Here is a 17,208-nt window from a genome sequence, read left to right on the forward strand (position 1 = left end):
AAATACTTGCAAGGCAGCAGGACCAAATAAGGAAACACCAGTTGTTAATTTATGGTATCTTAGGATCAAAGCTAAACCCACTCTAATATTTTTACTACATTAAAAAAAAAAAAAGGGCTTCCCTGGTGGCACAGTGGTTCGGAGTCCGCCTGCCGATGCAGGGGACATGGGCTCGTGCCCCGGTCCGGGAGGATCCCACATGCCGCGGAGCAGCTGGGCCCGTGAGCCATGGCCGCTGGGCCTGCGCGTCCGGAGCCTGTGCTCCGCAAAGGGAGAAGCCACAACAGTGAGAGGCCCGCGTACCGCAAAAAACAACAACAACAACAAGAACAAAAAAAAGCCAGCTGACAAAAGACTTATGTATTCAAAGGAACACATTTTAAAGAGATGAGAAAGTACATACAGGTTTTCTAAAGTAAATGCTCTGAGAAAAGGGAGAGGAGACAAATCGCTCTCCCTGTTTCAGCAGGGAGAATTAAGACTCTGATTTTAGTTTGTATTTGTCCTTACATAGCCAATGCAATAATGCATCCATACCGGCTTTCCTTCCTTCCCTGCCCACTTCTGCCTGGGATCACTTAAAATCCACCCCTGGAAAGCCTGCTTAGCAGGGACCCCCAAGTAGGTTACTCATAACAAAGGCACTCTATAACAAAAAGTGCTCTATAACAAAGCATCATAATTAAAATTAAAAGGCAAAATAATTGGGGGAAATATTTACCACAAACGAGGGAGAAATAATATTCTAATATACTAAAATATGTGCAAATTAATTAAAATACTAAACCTTCCCCCAAATTGCAAATTTAAATTAGAAATCATTTTCCCCATCGGTTATTACACACTTTTAAAAGATAATATTGTATTTAATCAAATCTAAGATGCATTAATTACATGATGTACCATCATGTTATGAGCCATTGAGAAAGGAAAAATGCTACCTGTTCAACCATAACCCATTTTTTTCACTTTCATGTATGATTTTATTTAATGTAAAATAAAATGAAAGCGTCAAGCCTTGAACATGGGCTTCTGAAATGTGAATTTCTGATGTTTTTGAGTCAGATTTGGAATTCAAATTTAGAGTCTCTCCTCTAGAATTTTAATTATTGCAAACTTTGCCCTATCCTGAATGACAATTTACATTATATAATAATTATCACCTAAATGGGCACAGAATCAAGAAAACAGAAAACCAAATATAAACACTGACTACTATTAACACAACCCTTTAATGGGTTGAGTGCCAGCAACATACAAGTTTTGTTTTTGTTTTTGTTACTTATACTTATTTTAGAAGAGGCTTATATTTACGGGAAAACTGCGAAGATAGTACAGAGTTTTCATATACCTAATACTCAGTTTCCCCCATTATTAACATTGTTCATGAGTAACGTCCATTTGTCACAATTAATGAGCCAATATTAATATTCTCTTATTAACCAAAGTCCCAAATTGTATTCAGATTTTCTTATCTTTTACCTAACATCCCATTTCTGTTCAAGGATCTCACCCAGGACACCATATTATATTCAGTTACAATATCATGTCTTCTCAGGCTCCTTTTTTCTGTGAAAGTTTCTCAGACTTCCCTTGTGTTTGAAGACCTTGACAACTTTAAAGACTGGTCAGGCATTTTTACAATGTCTCTCGAGTGGGATTTGTCTAGTATTTTCCTCATTATAACACTGGGGTTTTAGGTTTGGGGGAGGACAAACATAAAAGTACAGTGCCATTTTCATCACCTCATATCAAGGGTACAGACCGTAAATATGACTCATCATGGCTGGTGTTGACCTTGATCATCCGGCTGAAGTAACATCTGTCAGGTTTCTCACTGTAAAGTTATTCTTTTCCCCCTTGTCCATACTGTCCTCTTTGGGAGGAGTCACTACGCACAGCCCACACTTAAGGAGGGGGAGGTCACGCTCCACTTCCGAAAGGGCAGGGTATCTACGTGGAACATTTGGGATTCTTATGCATGAAAGATTTGTCTTTTTTCCCTCATGAATTTATTTATTCAATCTTTTTTTTTTTTTTTTTTTTTTTGCGGTACGCGGGCCTCTCACTGTTGTGGCCTCTCCCATTGCCGAGCACAGGATCCGGACGCGCAGGCTCAGCGGCCATGGCTCACGGGCCCAGCCGCTCCGCGGCATGTGGGATCTTCCCGGACCGGGGCACGAACCCGCGTCCCCTGCATCGGCAGGTGGACCCCCAACCACTGCGCCACCAGGGAAGCCCCCAATCATTTTTATATCAGTATGCACTCGTGGATATTTATTTTATACTTTGGGTTGTAATTCAGAACTATTTTATTTTGTTGCTCAAATTGTTTCAGCTTTGGACTTCGGGTGCTCTTTCAGTTGGCTCCTTTGTCCCTTTGACATACCGCGATCAATGTGGGTTTTTGGTCTTGGCTTGGGGTTTTTTTTTTAACACTTCCTTATTTTCTGCCACTGCAAGATGCTCCAGAATCATCTCATGTATTTCCTGCCCAGTCCTAGAATCAGCCATTTCTCTAAGGAGCCCTGTTTACTTTTTTGAAGAATGATTTTTAGCACCAAGACCTGGGCACTAGGTATGCTCATTACCACCGGGGTATCAATTCTTCTTGTCCTTTGCAGCTGACAGAGTGAGGAAATACATGTGTGTATACTAAACCATGTATATACAATACATGTATCTATAAATAATTCTAAATTTAACCATCTGTACTGATATTAAGCTAAACATGAGCTCACACTGATGTCTCCAGCTCTACTCCATTACCGCAGGGACCATTCTGGCCTCCTCCCCTTCCTTTTCTGTAAACTCCTACTTCACTGTAGAAAAACTGGCTCGCTACAGAAAAAATTTTTTCTATTTCTTTAATTTTGTATGAGATGCTGGATGTTCACTAAATTTATTTCACGATGTATGTAGTCAAATCATTATGCTGTACACCTTAAACATATACAGTGCTGTATGTCAATTATATCTCAATAAAACTCGAGGGTAAAAAAACATGATGTGTTCCTTACAAGTTTATCAGCATAACATGTTCTCCGTCTGCCAAAAAAGATATTCAGGGCTTCCCTGGTGGCGCAGTGGTTAGGAATCCACCTGCCAACGCAGGGGGACACGGGTTCGAGCCCTGGTCCGGGAACATCCCACGTGCCGCAGAGCAGCTGGGCCCGTGCGCCACAACTGCTGGGCCTGCGCTCTGGAGCTGCAGGCCGTGGCTGCTGAGCCCACGTGCTGCAGCTGCTGGGGCCCGCGCGCCTGGAGCCTGTGCTCTGCAACAAGGAGGGGCCACCGTAGTGAGAAGCCCGCACACTGCAACGAAGAGTGGCCCCTGCTCGCCGCAACTAGAGAAAGCCCACATGCAGCAGTGAAGGCCTAACGCAGCCAAAAATAAAATAAATTAAATTAAATAAATTTTTAAAAAAAGATATTCATACTCTAGTCCAAAAGAAAGTACTGTGGCTCATCAAAATATAATTTACTTAAAGGTTTTCATAGGTCTAAAAATAAAATCAGTTGTAACTGCTTTTTAAGGAGGAAGCAGTTTCAGCATGCTTGATCAGCATATATAATTAAGTTTCTCCACAACATAAAGTCTGTCTTAAGCTCTCACTTGCTAGATCTACGATATGAGTATAGGCTAAGCTGCTGTAACAAAAAGATTGTGAAACACCATGGCTTTAAAAAGTTAAAAGTTAATTTCTTTTTCAAGAAATAGTCTAGAGGTGAGCAGTCCAGGATTAGACAGACGGCTCTGGCCTGTGGGATCATTCAGTGATCTGGGTCCCATTCCTCCGGGTCCTGTGGGATCATTCAGTGATCTGGGTCCCATTCCTCCGCGTCCCTTTCGGCATCTGCTGTCTGTGCCCCCTCCCAGGGCTCCGTCCTCATTGTGTGGTTGGAGCTGACTCACCTCCATCCATGGCCCATGGGAAGGAGGGAAGAGAAACTCAAGGTCACACATCTTTGTCTCCTGTTCACACCCAGCTGTAAGGAGGCTGGGAACTACAGTAGCTACTTAGGTGGCTATGTGCCCTGCTAACGCTCTTAGAGGTTCAGTCCCTAAACAGGAGAAGGGAGGATGGGCGTGGGTGTGGGATCCATTAGCCATCCCAGCTACACTGCTGTGGTCCCGAGAGCTAATATCAGTCTCTAGAGTTGACTGCCACCGTCACTGCTCTTAGTGTTCATTTCTGTCTGGCATATATGCAACTCTCCCCATCCAAGTTTCCCTTTAACATGTGTGTCCCTACTTCTCACCTGCCCTTGCCAGTCTCAGAGTATCTGACTCACTAGCAGAGACCACTCCTTTCTCAAATCTTTAAATCCCTGAACTCTGAGTTCTTGGACAATACAGCTAATTCCCTTTAGGGCACAGACCTTCCAAATACAAAAGTCTGAAATGGTCTGCAGGGTATCCTCCTCAAGCCTGGAATCTTCCATCCCTTCAAACATCAAAAACAAACAAGTGGGCTTCCCTGGTGGTGCAGTGGTTGAGAGTCCGCCTGCCGATGCAGGGGACGCGGGTTCGTGCCCCGGTCCGGGAAGATCCCACATGCCGCGGAGCGGCTGGGCCCGTGAGCCATGGCCGCTGAGCCTGCGCGTCCGGAGCCTGTGCTCCGCAGCGGGAGAGGCCACAGCAGTGAGAGGCCCGCGTACCACACACACAAAAAAAACGTGGCTCTTCCTCTGAGGGAAAGGAGAGCTCAGGCTTCCAGAGGACGGGAGAAATATTTTACTTTAATTCCTTCCAGGTGGGTCTACAGTAATGAAAACAAATTGTAGGCAAATATCAATAGATCTCCATCCTACATTAAATTATAAATAAATCTCTATGCTACACACGTATTAGGGGCCTGACTTATATCCCCCTAAAACTCATATGTTGTAGTCGTAACTCCCAGGACCTCAATAATGTGACCTTACTTGGACATAGGGTTTTTAAAGAGATAATTAAGTTAAAATGAGGTCATGAGGATGGGCCCTAATCCAATATGACTGGTGTCTTTATAAGAAGAGGAAATTTAAGACACAGAGTCGTACAGAGGAAGAGCATGTGAAGACACAGGGAGAAGACAAAAATCTGCAGGCCAAGGAGAGAGGCCTCCTGCCGACACCTTGATCTCAGACTTTCAACCTCCAGAACTGTGAGAAAATAAATTTCTGTTATTTAAGCCACGCAGTCTGTGGTACATTGTTATGGCAGCCGGAGCGGACTAGCTAACTAAGAAACGTGATTTCTGAGCAAAATGCAGGTATTGTAGCAGGAGATTTAGAAACATTTGCTGATTTGTAATTATATATTAATAACAGTAGGATTTAGCTTGAGGAGTAGGGACCCAAGCCTGGGCTTCTGCATTTTAACTTTTTTAATTTCTTTACTGTCCACCTGGCCTGGTACCTGCTATGTAACTTCTCTAGACCTTGGATTCCTTATTTATTATACAATGAAAGGCTTTGACTAGATCCTCTTTAAGCAATCAGTTTCTGAGTCCACGCTTGATAAAATTGTTAGAAACCCCCAACTGAGTAACTCTATTCCAGCTTTTACAAAGTGCGCTTTGTGCAATGCTGGAAATTAAAGATAACGGACACCTCCACAAAAAGAGGTCAGATAAAGCTGGGAAACACTGTATTTTATATCCCACTTTTGGAAAGATGTAAGGCCCATTAGCATCTGAAAGGATCTTTAAAAAAAATCCTATAGGAAAGAAAACTGTTGGTTTAACCTAAGCTTATGGGAGCCCAGGACAGTCTTTCCCAGTTTGCAACCTTTATAAACATCCTGAGGGGCTAATATTCCACAGCTCTTGCTTGGACAATGCTGAAGTGTCATGTTCCAATATGAAAAGAAAACTATCCTGACACTTGTTAAATGGTAGCGAGACTTTTCAGGAGTATTGCAATAGGGGGTTAATTTATTACAACAGGGGAGAGAGATGGGGCTCAACTCCGAATACAGCAAGGATAAGTTTTATGATAGGCAAGGAACAGAACGAGAGGGTCGGTGGATGCAAAATTACTAACAGGGGACATCGAGAGTTGGGAGAGGGGGCCTTTGATAAACCGACCTAACAGGACTCTTGCTGAATGCTGGCCAGAGTGATCAGATTATAAGAGTGGGGGTAGAAGGGAGGAACTTGGCCAAAGAGCAAAGGTGGGAGGACACTTGCTAAAATAACTTAGCAGGATTCTTGCTAAAAACTGGGCTCGGCAGGCTGAAGACAAGGCCTAAGGACGTGGCCTGGTCAAAAAGAGGGCTCAGTGGAGGCTGATTCAAGTTTGGTTTGTCACCAGGTCCATCTGTGACAATCATAAAAAGAAGCTTCTGTGAAATCTTTATCACTCAATCTTCTTTTTTCTCAGTAAGTAATTTCAAGATAATCTCATTTTCCAAGAGGAAAAAAAGATGGGAACCCAATAATAGGACTTGGACTCTTGATTTCGGTCTAATTACTGTCCACCATCTACTGTGAACACAGCCCGTGACCGAAGTCAACTGGCAGAGAGGCTCATCTTGATGGTACTGACCCAGCGGCACTGGTTTTGGATCTGACAGTGTCAGGCACTTGTCCCCGTTCAGATATTCGTCAGGCAGTTTCCAACGACCCGGAGGAGTTAAAGGACACGGGAGCCCCAGGGCCAACGGTGGCCAAGAAAAATCCGAAGATTATTTCAATCCACGGTGTTACCCCATCCGCTCCCTTCTCTGTCTGTCACCTTCCTTTATTCACAGCAGCTGTAGGACATTTCTATGGTAAGGTGGCAGCATCCTGTTTCACTGGAACAGCGATTTGTGTGCAGTGAGAAGGCTGTGTTCACAAATGTGGCGAAAACAGTGATGGTGTTTTTCCCCCATTAAACTTCACTGTTTATCAGGAAGCTGTTTAGGATGAAGGCTTGAAACCCAATCAGAATGGGATGGGGTTATATAAACACTTCCTTTGCACCTACACACATCCTTGAGACTAAAACTAAACCCTAAGACAATTAAATAATGATGAAAGTGGAATGGATGTAAGAACTGCCTGGTTCAGTGAGTCCACATCCTACTGGATCAGCATCAGCTGGGGAGCTTGCCAGGGTCCCGCTCCCTGAGATTCTTGTTCAGTTGATCTAAGGAGGGAGAGGGAGGGTTACTCTGAGCTTTTTAAAAGAAAACACATGTTAATAATCTGCCCAGGTGACTTTAATGTCTAACCAGGTTTGAGACCATTGATCTATTTCAGCCTCCTTACTTTAAGCGTCAGGCCCAGAAAAGGGGAGTAACTTTTGAAAGGTCACACAGCTAATTAGTGACAAAGCCAAAAATATAAAACTGGCATTAAGCAGCGCTGCAGGTTTTAAGAGGTTTTCTTAACTTCACCTGGTAACCCCAGTTGGCACAAATGTTCATTTATGGTCTTAGCAAACAAGGTAGAAAATTTACAGGCTTCTGACTAGTGTTCATCTGCATTCACTCGTGATTTGGATATGCTGAGTACAAGAATGTGGAGTTGACCAGGAGTAAATGGAAAAAAGAAATTATATTTCAATCCTTGTGTTTAAATGTTTCTAATTATTTACCATTATAAGTGTCGTGTATTATGTGCATCACGTCCAATATATATCATTGCAATATCATTATCTGAAGATAATTGATACTGGGAAGAATCACTAAAGAATAAAATAGGGACTAAATTTTTACAGAAAATAGTGAAAAAAGATTGACTGGGACTTTATCTTGAAAAATGAAAGTGTACCTGATATTTACAATTGCCATGACAAACTACCTCTTAGAATGAACAAAGAAAGAACGAAATGTTGATGGCTTTTATGGCATTATTTTGCCATAATAACAAACCACATCCTTCACTTCCCACTTGACTTTCAAAAAACGATCTTAAAGAGAGGCACTTTGGCAGAAACATTTCAGAGCTTCATAAATTTTCCCAGGGGCTTCTCTTAATCCTTTGTTATTCAAATCCTCCTTTCAAGCAGTGTTCTTGTGTTCTTAGTCGTTCCCTGTTCTTTGTCGGGTACCAGCCTTTCTCCAGCCTCACTTCACCAACTTCATCAAAATCCTACATCTTGAGAAAACTTTACAACATCACTTCACAAGCAATTTGCATGTATTTGCATTATATTTCCATATGCAACTACAATTTGTGAGAGAGTGATGAAGATGTAGCTAGCGGGATCGGGGATAGCTATGCTCATATCAAGTAGGAGTGACATATGAATGGAGACTGATTTTACAAGTGGTCAGTTGTTCAGTGATTACTTCCCGATAGAACAAGTCTTCTGTACATGGTCATCTAAAACTATGGAGACTTGGATAATAATTGCTCAGCTAAGTTGCACACCCTGCACTGGTTGGCAATTCCAGTGGATCAACACGGCCTCTGTGGAGATGGAACCTGCCATCTTTGCAGGCAGGAAAAGCAGGCTTTGCAACACATCCATGTGGTAGCTATTCTCTGCCTAGAACACCTCTCTTACCTTTTTGTGGAAACAGATCCCACCCCCTGATTACCGTGCGTGGACATGACCGTGCTGATCAATTACTGTACCGCATGCTTGGAGGTTGGTAAGGGGATCTTCCTCCCTCCATAAGTGAAATTCCCATTCTAGACCAGGAGTTTCTCAGCTGACCTCGTGTCCAGCAGTATGGTCCATACAGACCAGGTGCAGCCCTAGCTGCCTGGAACCTGAGTTTGGTGATCACAGTTCTGAAGACAGGAAGATGACATTAGCGGTATCTCCTCTGCCTTAAAGACTTGATGTCCACGGGTGTCGTCTCATTCAGATTTGTCGACTGGTTGGCATACACAGCAGCGGCAGCTGTCTGGCGCCTGGATGGCTCTCCTTGTCCTGCACTGTTACTACAGGAGGTCAAGCAGCATCTTCCCCAGGAAAACGAGATGGGAGGGCATCTTCATGAGGACTGAAAAGAGATGCTCAAATACTCAAGCTTTCTGGCTGTATGTTAAAGCAGTGGTCCCCAACCTTTTTGGCACCAGGGACCGGTTTCGTGGAAGACGATTCTTCCATGGATGAGGGGTGGGGGGACAGTTTAGGCAGTAATGCCAGCAGTGGGGAACGGCAGATGAAGTTTCAGCTGGGCCAGCACTCACCTCCTGCTGTGCGGCCCGGTTCCTAACCGGCTGTGGACCAGTACTTGTCAGGGGCCGGGGGTTGGGGACCCTGTGTTAAAGGAACAAAGCAAAGACATTGTGGCCCCCGGCCCCAGTTCAGAATGAACCGAGGCTGCAGTTGCTCTGTTGCCCAAAAGGGGTTTTACAGGAAAATAATTTCTACTGAAGTCCAGAAATGGACCTCAGGCAGGCCCACCTCCTGGATCTGCTTAGTGACGTGATGGGTAGGAAACTATCTTTTGATTAATCCGCAGTCATAGTAAACATTCTGTGTGCAATGGGTGGGGGCTGGGTAGGCATAGGCACGTAGACAGTCTCCAAAGTGAGGTCCAGTAGTGCAGGGGATGCAAATTTAAGCCACGCCCTCCCCAGGAGAATGGCAAAGGCAAGCTCCTTTTCCCTGGTGGGTCCTGGCACCAGGCAGTGACAGTATCAGTGGGTTGGCCCTTGGGGTTCTGGGAGACCCGCATTTGTGTTTGTGGTGTTCTGCCTTACATCACGATATCCATACAGTTTTTATCCTTCGCCATTAAATTAACTTTATCACCTCTTCTAACTATGTATCTTTCCAGCTGTCACATTGCCGTCCCTTTGTGACACCCATGCAGTGAAGCTTAGGCCACAGTTAGGAAGACTTCCCTGTTTCAGGGTGTCGGATCTGAGCTCAGGGATCCTTGCAGGAGAAGCCCTTCATCTGGCTCTGTTAGGCCACGGTGCTGTACATGACTGCCTCTAGGCAGCCCGTTAGAGACTCAAGGTTACGACAAGCACACAAGGAATGGACCCTTTCACCCCTTTCCTTTCAGAAAGGCAGGTATTTACTGAACCAGCCAGCGGGCTCTACCAGCCTGTACTCCATTAACCTCAGTGGCATCACAAAATGAAATTCACAGTTTAAGCTAGTTCATGTGACCAGCAAGTTCAGGAGACAGCTGGAAGGGTCTGAAATTCAATGTCATAATACAATTACCTCATACCAGCACTGCTTTCAAAAGTCCTCAGCTTGGAGACTTTCCAAAGGCTGTGAGTCCCATTTTCCACTGTGACATGTTAAAAATCATCATGGGTAAATTGTTCCACAGATAGTTTTGGGTCTTATGCCAATGCAATTTCCTGTGAATTGAACAAAATTGCTCTTATAGCATTGAAAGGCCTATATTTTATCTGTGAGGGAAAAAAAGACCTAGAAATTATTCCTCGCAACCTGGGTTGTATGGAGGTTGTACTACTGGTAATGTGACCCCAGTTATCTTGATCCATAAAAACTACCTCCAATCTGCTTCTACCACCATATTTCTGAAAACAATTCTGTGGGACAGTCTGCCCCACACATGGAGACTTCAAAGCCCTGAGAGAAATTCGAAAACTGTTCCTTTCTCCTGAAGCCGCATTAGCTAACTCCCTACCAGATGGGCTCAGAAGACTCTAATATTGAAGTTGCACCTATAAACTGTGAAATGTTAACAGCAGAAACGGCCACCTTGAGAGGGTATGTGCCCTAACAGGCTCAGAATGGTGTGTAGGTGTCCCAGGTAATTCAGTCATTATTAATTAGGACATAAAAAGATCGAGGGTGAAATAGCCAGCCTTCGAAAGAGTCACACCCTGAGAGAGGCTGCCTCGGGGGCTGCGACTGACCGCTGGCGTTTTGGAAGCACGTGGAAATGGGTGGTGCTTACTTATGACTGAGGTGCTGGTCGAATGTTGCTGGGACTTCACCTCCTTCTCCCATCCCCTTAAAAAACAAAAGATTTGCCTTGCTGAGAATTAAGGCAGGATACACTCATATCTATGGAAAGAGAATTCAGAAGTCAGCTAAAGAAAAGGAAATGATGAAACTCCCACAGGTTCCAAGATGGAAATGTGTGGAGTCAGCAACACGCTCAGCACTGGATGACCGGGGGGCCCACTGGAAGCAGGCTACTGCCCCGGAAAATGAATTCTTGCAAGAGTCAGATAATAACAAGAAAGCACTTACAGAGACTTGGTTAGATCATAAGACAGACTTCTGAGAAGTACACTGAAATATTTTCAAATTTAGAAATTCAAATCTGAAGAAAATGAAAGCACTAATTTGAAAAGATACATGCACCCCAATGTTCATTGCAGGACTATTTACAATAGCCGAGATACGGAAGCGACCTACGTGCCCACTGATAGACGAATGGATAAAGAAGCGGAGGTTCTTTATATATATATATAAAGAACCATATATATATAGAAAATGGAATGTGACTTAGCCATAAAAAAAGAATGAAATCTTGCCATTTTTGACAACACAGATGGACCTCGAGGGTATTATGTTAAGTGAAATAAGTCAGACAGAGAAAGATAAATATTGAATGATTTCACTTATATGTAGAACCTAAAGAACAAAACAAATGAACAAACACAACAAAACAGAAACAGAGTCATAGATACAGAGAACAAACAGGTAGTTGCCAGAGGGGAGGGGGGAGGGGGAAGAGAGAAATAGGTGAGGGAGGCTAAGAAGTACGAACTTCCGGTTACAAAATAAATGTCACAGGTATGAAATGTACAGTGTGGGGAATACAGTCACGAAATGTGTAATATCTTTATATGGTGACAGATAGTAACTAGACTTATCATGATGACCATTTTGAAATGTATAGAAATATTGAATCACTATGTCTTGTACCAGGAACTAACGTGGTGTTGCAGGTCAATTATACTTTGAAAAAAAACCAAACATATAGAAAAAGAGATCAGATTTGTGGCTACCAGAGGTAGGGGGTGTTGGGAGGGGAAACTGGACGAAGACAGTCAAAAGGTACAGACCTCCAGTTATCATATCAATAAGCACTAGGGATGTAATGTACAACGTGGTAAAGATCACTAACACTGCCGTATGTCATAGACGAAAGTTCTTAGAGAGTACATCTTAACAGTTCTCATCACAAGGAAAACAAATGTTTCCTATTTCTTTAATGTTGTACCTATATGAGATGCCGGATGTTCACTAAACCTGTTGTAGTCATCATTTTATGATGTATGTAGGTCAAATCATTACGTTGTACACCTTAAACGTATACGGTGCTGCATGTCAATTAATATCTCAATAAAACTGGGGGGGAAATTCAATAGTCAAACCAAGAAAGAGCGTTCACTGTGGCCTGGATCATGGTCTTGGTCTGGCTGCTAAGGAAGATGACAGGATTCTCTAAATGCTGAGCAAAAATAGAGTTGAAAATCATGATGGAAAAAAGGTGCTTGGAGGAGAGACTTAGGAGACTCAACAGGGAAAAATATGAAGCCTGGAATGTGAAAAATATAAGAGATGAAGAAGAATGATAATAAAATAATAGAAAAAAATGTTTTCAATGAGAGCTAAAGCTAAAAATTTTAAAAGACTCCCCCAAACCAAGCAAGATTGAAGAGAAGAACATCTGAGCATATTCTCATAAAATTTCAATATTCCAAAGAGCAGGAATTCTTCCAAGAGATGGTTTAAACTAAGGAATGCCTGGAGACTTGGGGTTTATATTCAAACAGTCACACGTTGAACACTCAGGAATGTGCTGCTAGTGCTTGCCCCTGTCATTTGCCCTTGGAGCACATGGGCAGATTTCCAGAAGAATCCAGAGGGACCAAGAAGGTGCTTTGAAAACCTAAGAAAGACCAAAGTGGGCTTCTCGTGCCTGGTGGGCTGACACTCCGTGAGGGGACTGACAGGCAATGGGCACGTCCATGAAGATTCAGGGCGTCTGGGATGCTGTGTGCCCACCTGTGACACTGCTGCCCCTGTAGAGCCATCATCTGTTCCTTGAGGAGCCACCTCTGCAGAAAAGTTTTCACATCCTTTGCAATTAAAGAAACCTCATATCCCTTAATGGTGTTTGTTGGAATTTTCCAAACATCAATCATTATCATAAAATGACAGACCCACTTAAAGATAAAGCCTTCCAAGCTTCCAATCTTTCCGAAGGAAATAGAATCAGACTGGCATCAGATTTTTATCTGTAACTCTGGAAGCTAAACAACAGAGGAGAATCTATAAACCACTGAGGAAAAAAATAACGTGACTCCAGGACTCCCACAGGCAGCCAAGACGAACAAAAAAGATACTGTGGATGTGTGAGAATTAGTATAATCACAGCATTGGTTAGGGTCTTAGCAGCAGAAAGCAGAATCTGCTCCAGCTAGTTTTAGCAGAAAGGGATAGAGATCATTGAAAGAATCACTGGGAGAGCTGAAGAAACAGATTATAGGATTAGCTCCTGAGAATAACTCTCAGATCCATACTGCAAAATAGGCCTGCTAAGGATGTGGACATTTTGGGAGGCCATTATTCAGCTGATCACAGCAAGCAGGGTTATTTTATAGTCCGTGTCCAATCATTTCAAGATCTAAAAGTACTGGAAAGTCTGTTTCTGTGGTCCATTCTTGCAGACGGTTCTCTCACGTGTTGCGTGCTTTGTTATATGCTTGCTATGTCTGACTATGTGCTGTGCCTTAGACCTGAAATGTATTATTAAGAAAAAATTGATGACTGTAGTGAACGTGCTCTTCATCTAGAGAGGATCTGTGTTTGCCTTTTTCCAAGCATCTGTAAGCATGACCAGTATGGGACCATTTTAAACCAAGGCTGTGGCTTGGGGTTTTCTTGATGAACCAGGCAACGTCAATCCAGCTGCCTAACCTTGTTCGGGCTGGTTGACTTTTATCTCAGTCTTACCATGAAGGGGAATCTCAGTGGGGCCCCAGCTCATGCTGGGAAGATCTCTTAGAATCTCCACCTTGTGCAGACCTGCGTCTTGATTTCTATTACTCCATGAAGCCAAGAAAAAAAAGTTCAAGTTTCCCAGTCTGTTTCTGGATTTCCATTTTCCCTTAAATTTTGGCCTGACTATTCTTTAATATATTTTCAGATCTCTGATGGCTTTAAAATAACTTATTTAGAATTTTTAGTTGTTTTTACTTTGGGAGTTTGGGGGCCTGAAAAATAGTCCACCATAACCAAAAATTTGAAGTCAAGTCTCCCCACCACAGTCATAAATAATACAGTAATGCATGCTTACAGCATGCCAATCACTGTCCTAATTGTGCTCTATCCTTGTCTGTTTGGTGGAACAATGGAAGGTCTGGGCCCTGAAGTATGCAAGTTCTCAATCCCAGGGCAACTCAAGTAGAGATAATGAGAGCTGAAAAGTACTTCATGTTTATGGTGGAAGAGACATTTCAAACTAGAGGTTTTAAAATGACAGTGAGTCGATGAAAATATCCTCGTAATTATTTCTGAAGAAAGAGTGTCATGTCCTTCACACATTACTTTAATCACTTATTATTCAGTTGACACTTTATTGAACACAAATTATCTACCAGTTACTCTGCAGGGGACTAAAAATACAAAGATGAAAACAGATTCTGAAACACAGTATTATTATACCACGTAGTGAGTGTTGTGATAAAGATACGCCCACAGAAGGGGGTGCCTTCCCCAGGCTAAGGGATTAGTAAAGGCTTCTTGAAGAAAGTGGTCCCTGAACTGAATATTAAATCATGGTAAGAGCTGTCCAGGTAAAGTTGGGATGAAGGGAAGGGCTACCAGGCAGAGGGAACATCATAAGCAAAGGCCCAGAGTTGAGTAACAGTGTGATGTGTAGGTCAGGAACCCAGTTAGCTGGCAGCTGCGGCCACTACTGCCCCTAGATCTGGCCAAACAGGGCTCCTAGCTCAGTCCCTTAGCCTCTGGCTGCCTCAGATTTTGGAGGGCCTTCCTCCAAGTTTTCTAAGTCCCCCTCCAGTGCCTGGGACTGACTGGGATCTGCAGAGCCATCTGAGAAGGATGTACTAAGCTGGACCAAGAACTGTGTGGACCCAGTTCCCATTTCTTCCCTTTGAGGTGCTTGCTCTCCAACCCTCTAGCATGCATGTGGGGTTGACCGGATGTCCTGTGGAGCCCCAAGATTCATGTCAACGGTGTTGTCTCCCAGGGCCCAGGTACTAGGACAATGGCTTGGCCAACACATTGCTCCAGCTGGCCAGCCCAGTATTTCTTTCATGGGATCCTGAGACTGGGCCACCAGAATGGTGTTGACATGCTGATTCACGTTGATTCTCACTCGCATTGTACACAAGACAAGTTCAGGGCTCTGGGCTACTGAGAGCCCGTGGTTGATCCCTGGGCTTGATCCACATCTGTGTCCCCATGGATTGGCTCTTGCTCTTCCAGGTTCCAACCGTGGTGCTGCCTCTGGTCTACGGCATCGAGGATGGCAAGGAGGTAGCGGCATCATTTACCTGTGCACCCCCTGCTGCTGGCCACACAGGGTGGCCACCCCACCTTCTGCAGGATCTGTGCCACAGGTAGGGCAATCCTCTAGGGGTGGCAGCACCTCTTTCCTCCAAGGGCTTTGAGACCCTTGCTCCACAATGTCAGCAGCAACACATCCATGTCCTCTTTCGCCCCCAGCCTCAGTGATGTCCTCTCTTGCCTCCGACCATGTGGTGACATTTTGTGTTCACAGGTCAGTCTTGAACCATGCCAGATGAGGGACAGACATTCTTCGGGTCAATGCCCCTTGTCTATCCTCCCCGCTAGTGGTGGTTTGTGGAAGGCAGGAGTGAAGTCAGCATTGAAAAGATATCACATCCTAGGAATGCAGCACTTATGGACCAAGGAGATGAAGAGAAGACATGGCTAAAGGCATGACTATAGAACAGATGTATTGTTCTCCATTTATACTCTAACATTTCAACTGGTAAATTTAAGACGACCAGAAAACATTCTCCTGCACACTCTAAGACTTGCATTCGTGGGCATCATAAACCACGCACAGCAACAGCTTTTGAGGGAGTCACTGGAAGCCTATATTCACCGGGGCCATAAGGAAGGATGCAGCTTCATGAGTAATGATGCAACCAGCACTAAACAAATGATATCAGGGAACTTCAGGGAAAAGTTTACTTTTAATACCAACAGGACCAGAAAGCCATAGCACTGCAAGCAAGAGCAGTGTTGCCACTTTTTCTTTATGGTGGGAAGTGTGAAACTAGCAGCAACGGCGCATTTGACAGAAAAGAGCATGAAGACACGGCTCCTGGGGCTGTGCAGGAAGAGATGGTACCCGGACAGGCACTAACTGGGTCACTAACAAAACCACAAGCACCTCTTTTCTACCAATAATTCTAAATCTTTGTTGATAAACCACTAAAAGTTGTACGGTCTATAAATGTTGTAATACATATTTAATCAAATTGTGTATAGAATAACAGGGCCCTGCTAAAACGTATTTGCCCAGGTCCCCGTAAACCCTGGAGCAGCCCCGGCTGCTGCAGGGTGGGCAGAATAGGGGGGAAGCTGACCTGAGAACTGACAGTGGGGATGGAGAAGAGGGATCTGAGCTGGACTACGAAGGGTGTCAAACCAGGTGGACTTGGTGGTCATCCTGCTGTGTCTCATAGGCAGGCGATGCTGGAGATGGGGAGGGGAAGGTGGATGGACACGTGAACACAGAAAAAGAACAAGTGTGACATCTAGATGGGTCTGGTGCCATACGAATGAAGCTTCAAGTGTCCATGGGACTTCTGGGAGGCGTCCAGCGAAGAAACCTGGCTGTGCGATGTGAAGCCTGAGTATGGGGGAAGCAGTGGGCCGTCCGTGTACCGGGGGGTGGTGGAAACCTAGAGAGAATATGGGAGTCTTCCAGGAGAGAGTGTAGAGCAACGCCAGCAGTGGCTGAGACAAAATGCCCTGAGATTTACTGACCGCAGCTCTAACTAGGTTCTCTTCCTCCTCCTGACAAGCACGAGATCCCAGGCTAAAAGTGGGTAATGGTTATGAAACAATAGCCGTTGCATTATGTAATCTAGGTCCCTGGGATTTGTTTGCTAAGGGACTGAATGTACTTCTCATAAGTAAGAGCTAATAATGGTAACAGGACTTTACATATTTCATTAAATAATGTTAAGGGTGAAAACTCAGAACTAAATCAAACTCAGACATGAGAAGACAAACAAAATTCATCTCAATATTGGGTTATTGTGTTCCAGTGCTTTGTCCCCTAGGATGTCAGGTGGTGTTAAAAAGCTCCTTCCTCTGGAGAGT

This window comes from Grampus griseus (assembly GCF_964374135.1).
Source record: "Grampus griseus genome assembly, chromosome: 15".
Classification (NCBI taxonomy): domain Eukaryota; kingdom Metazoa; phylum Chordata; class Mammalia; order Artiodactyla; family Delphinidae; genus Grampus; species Grampus griseus.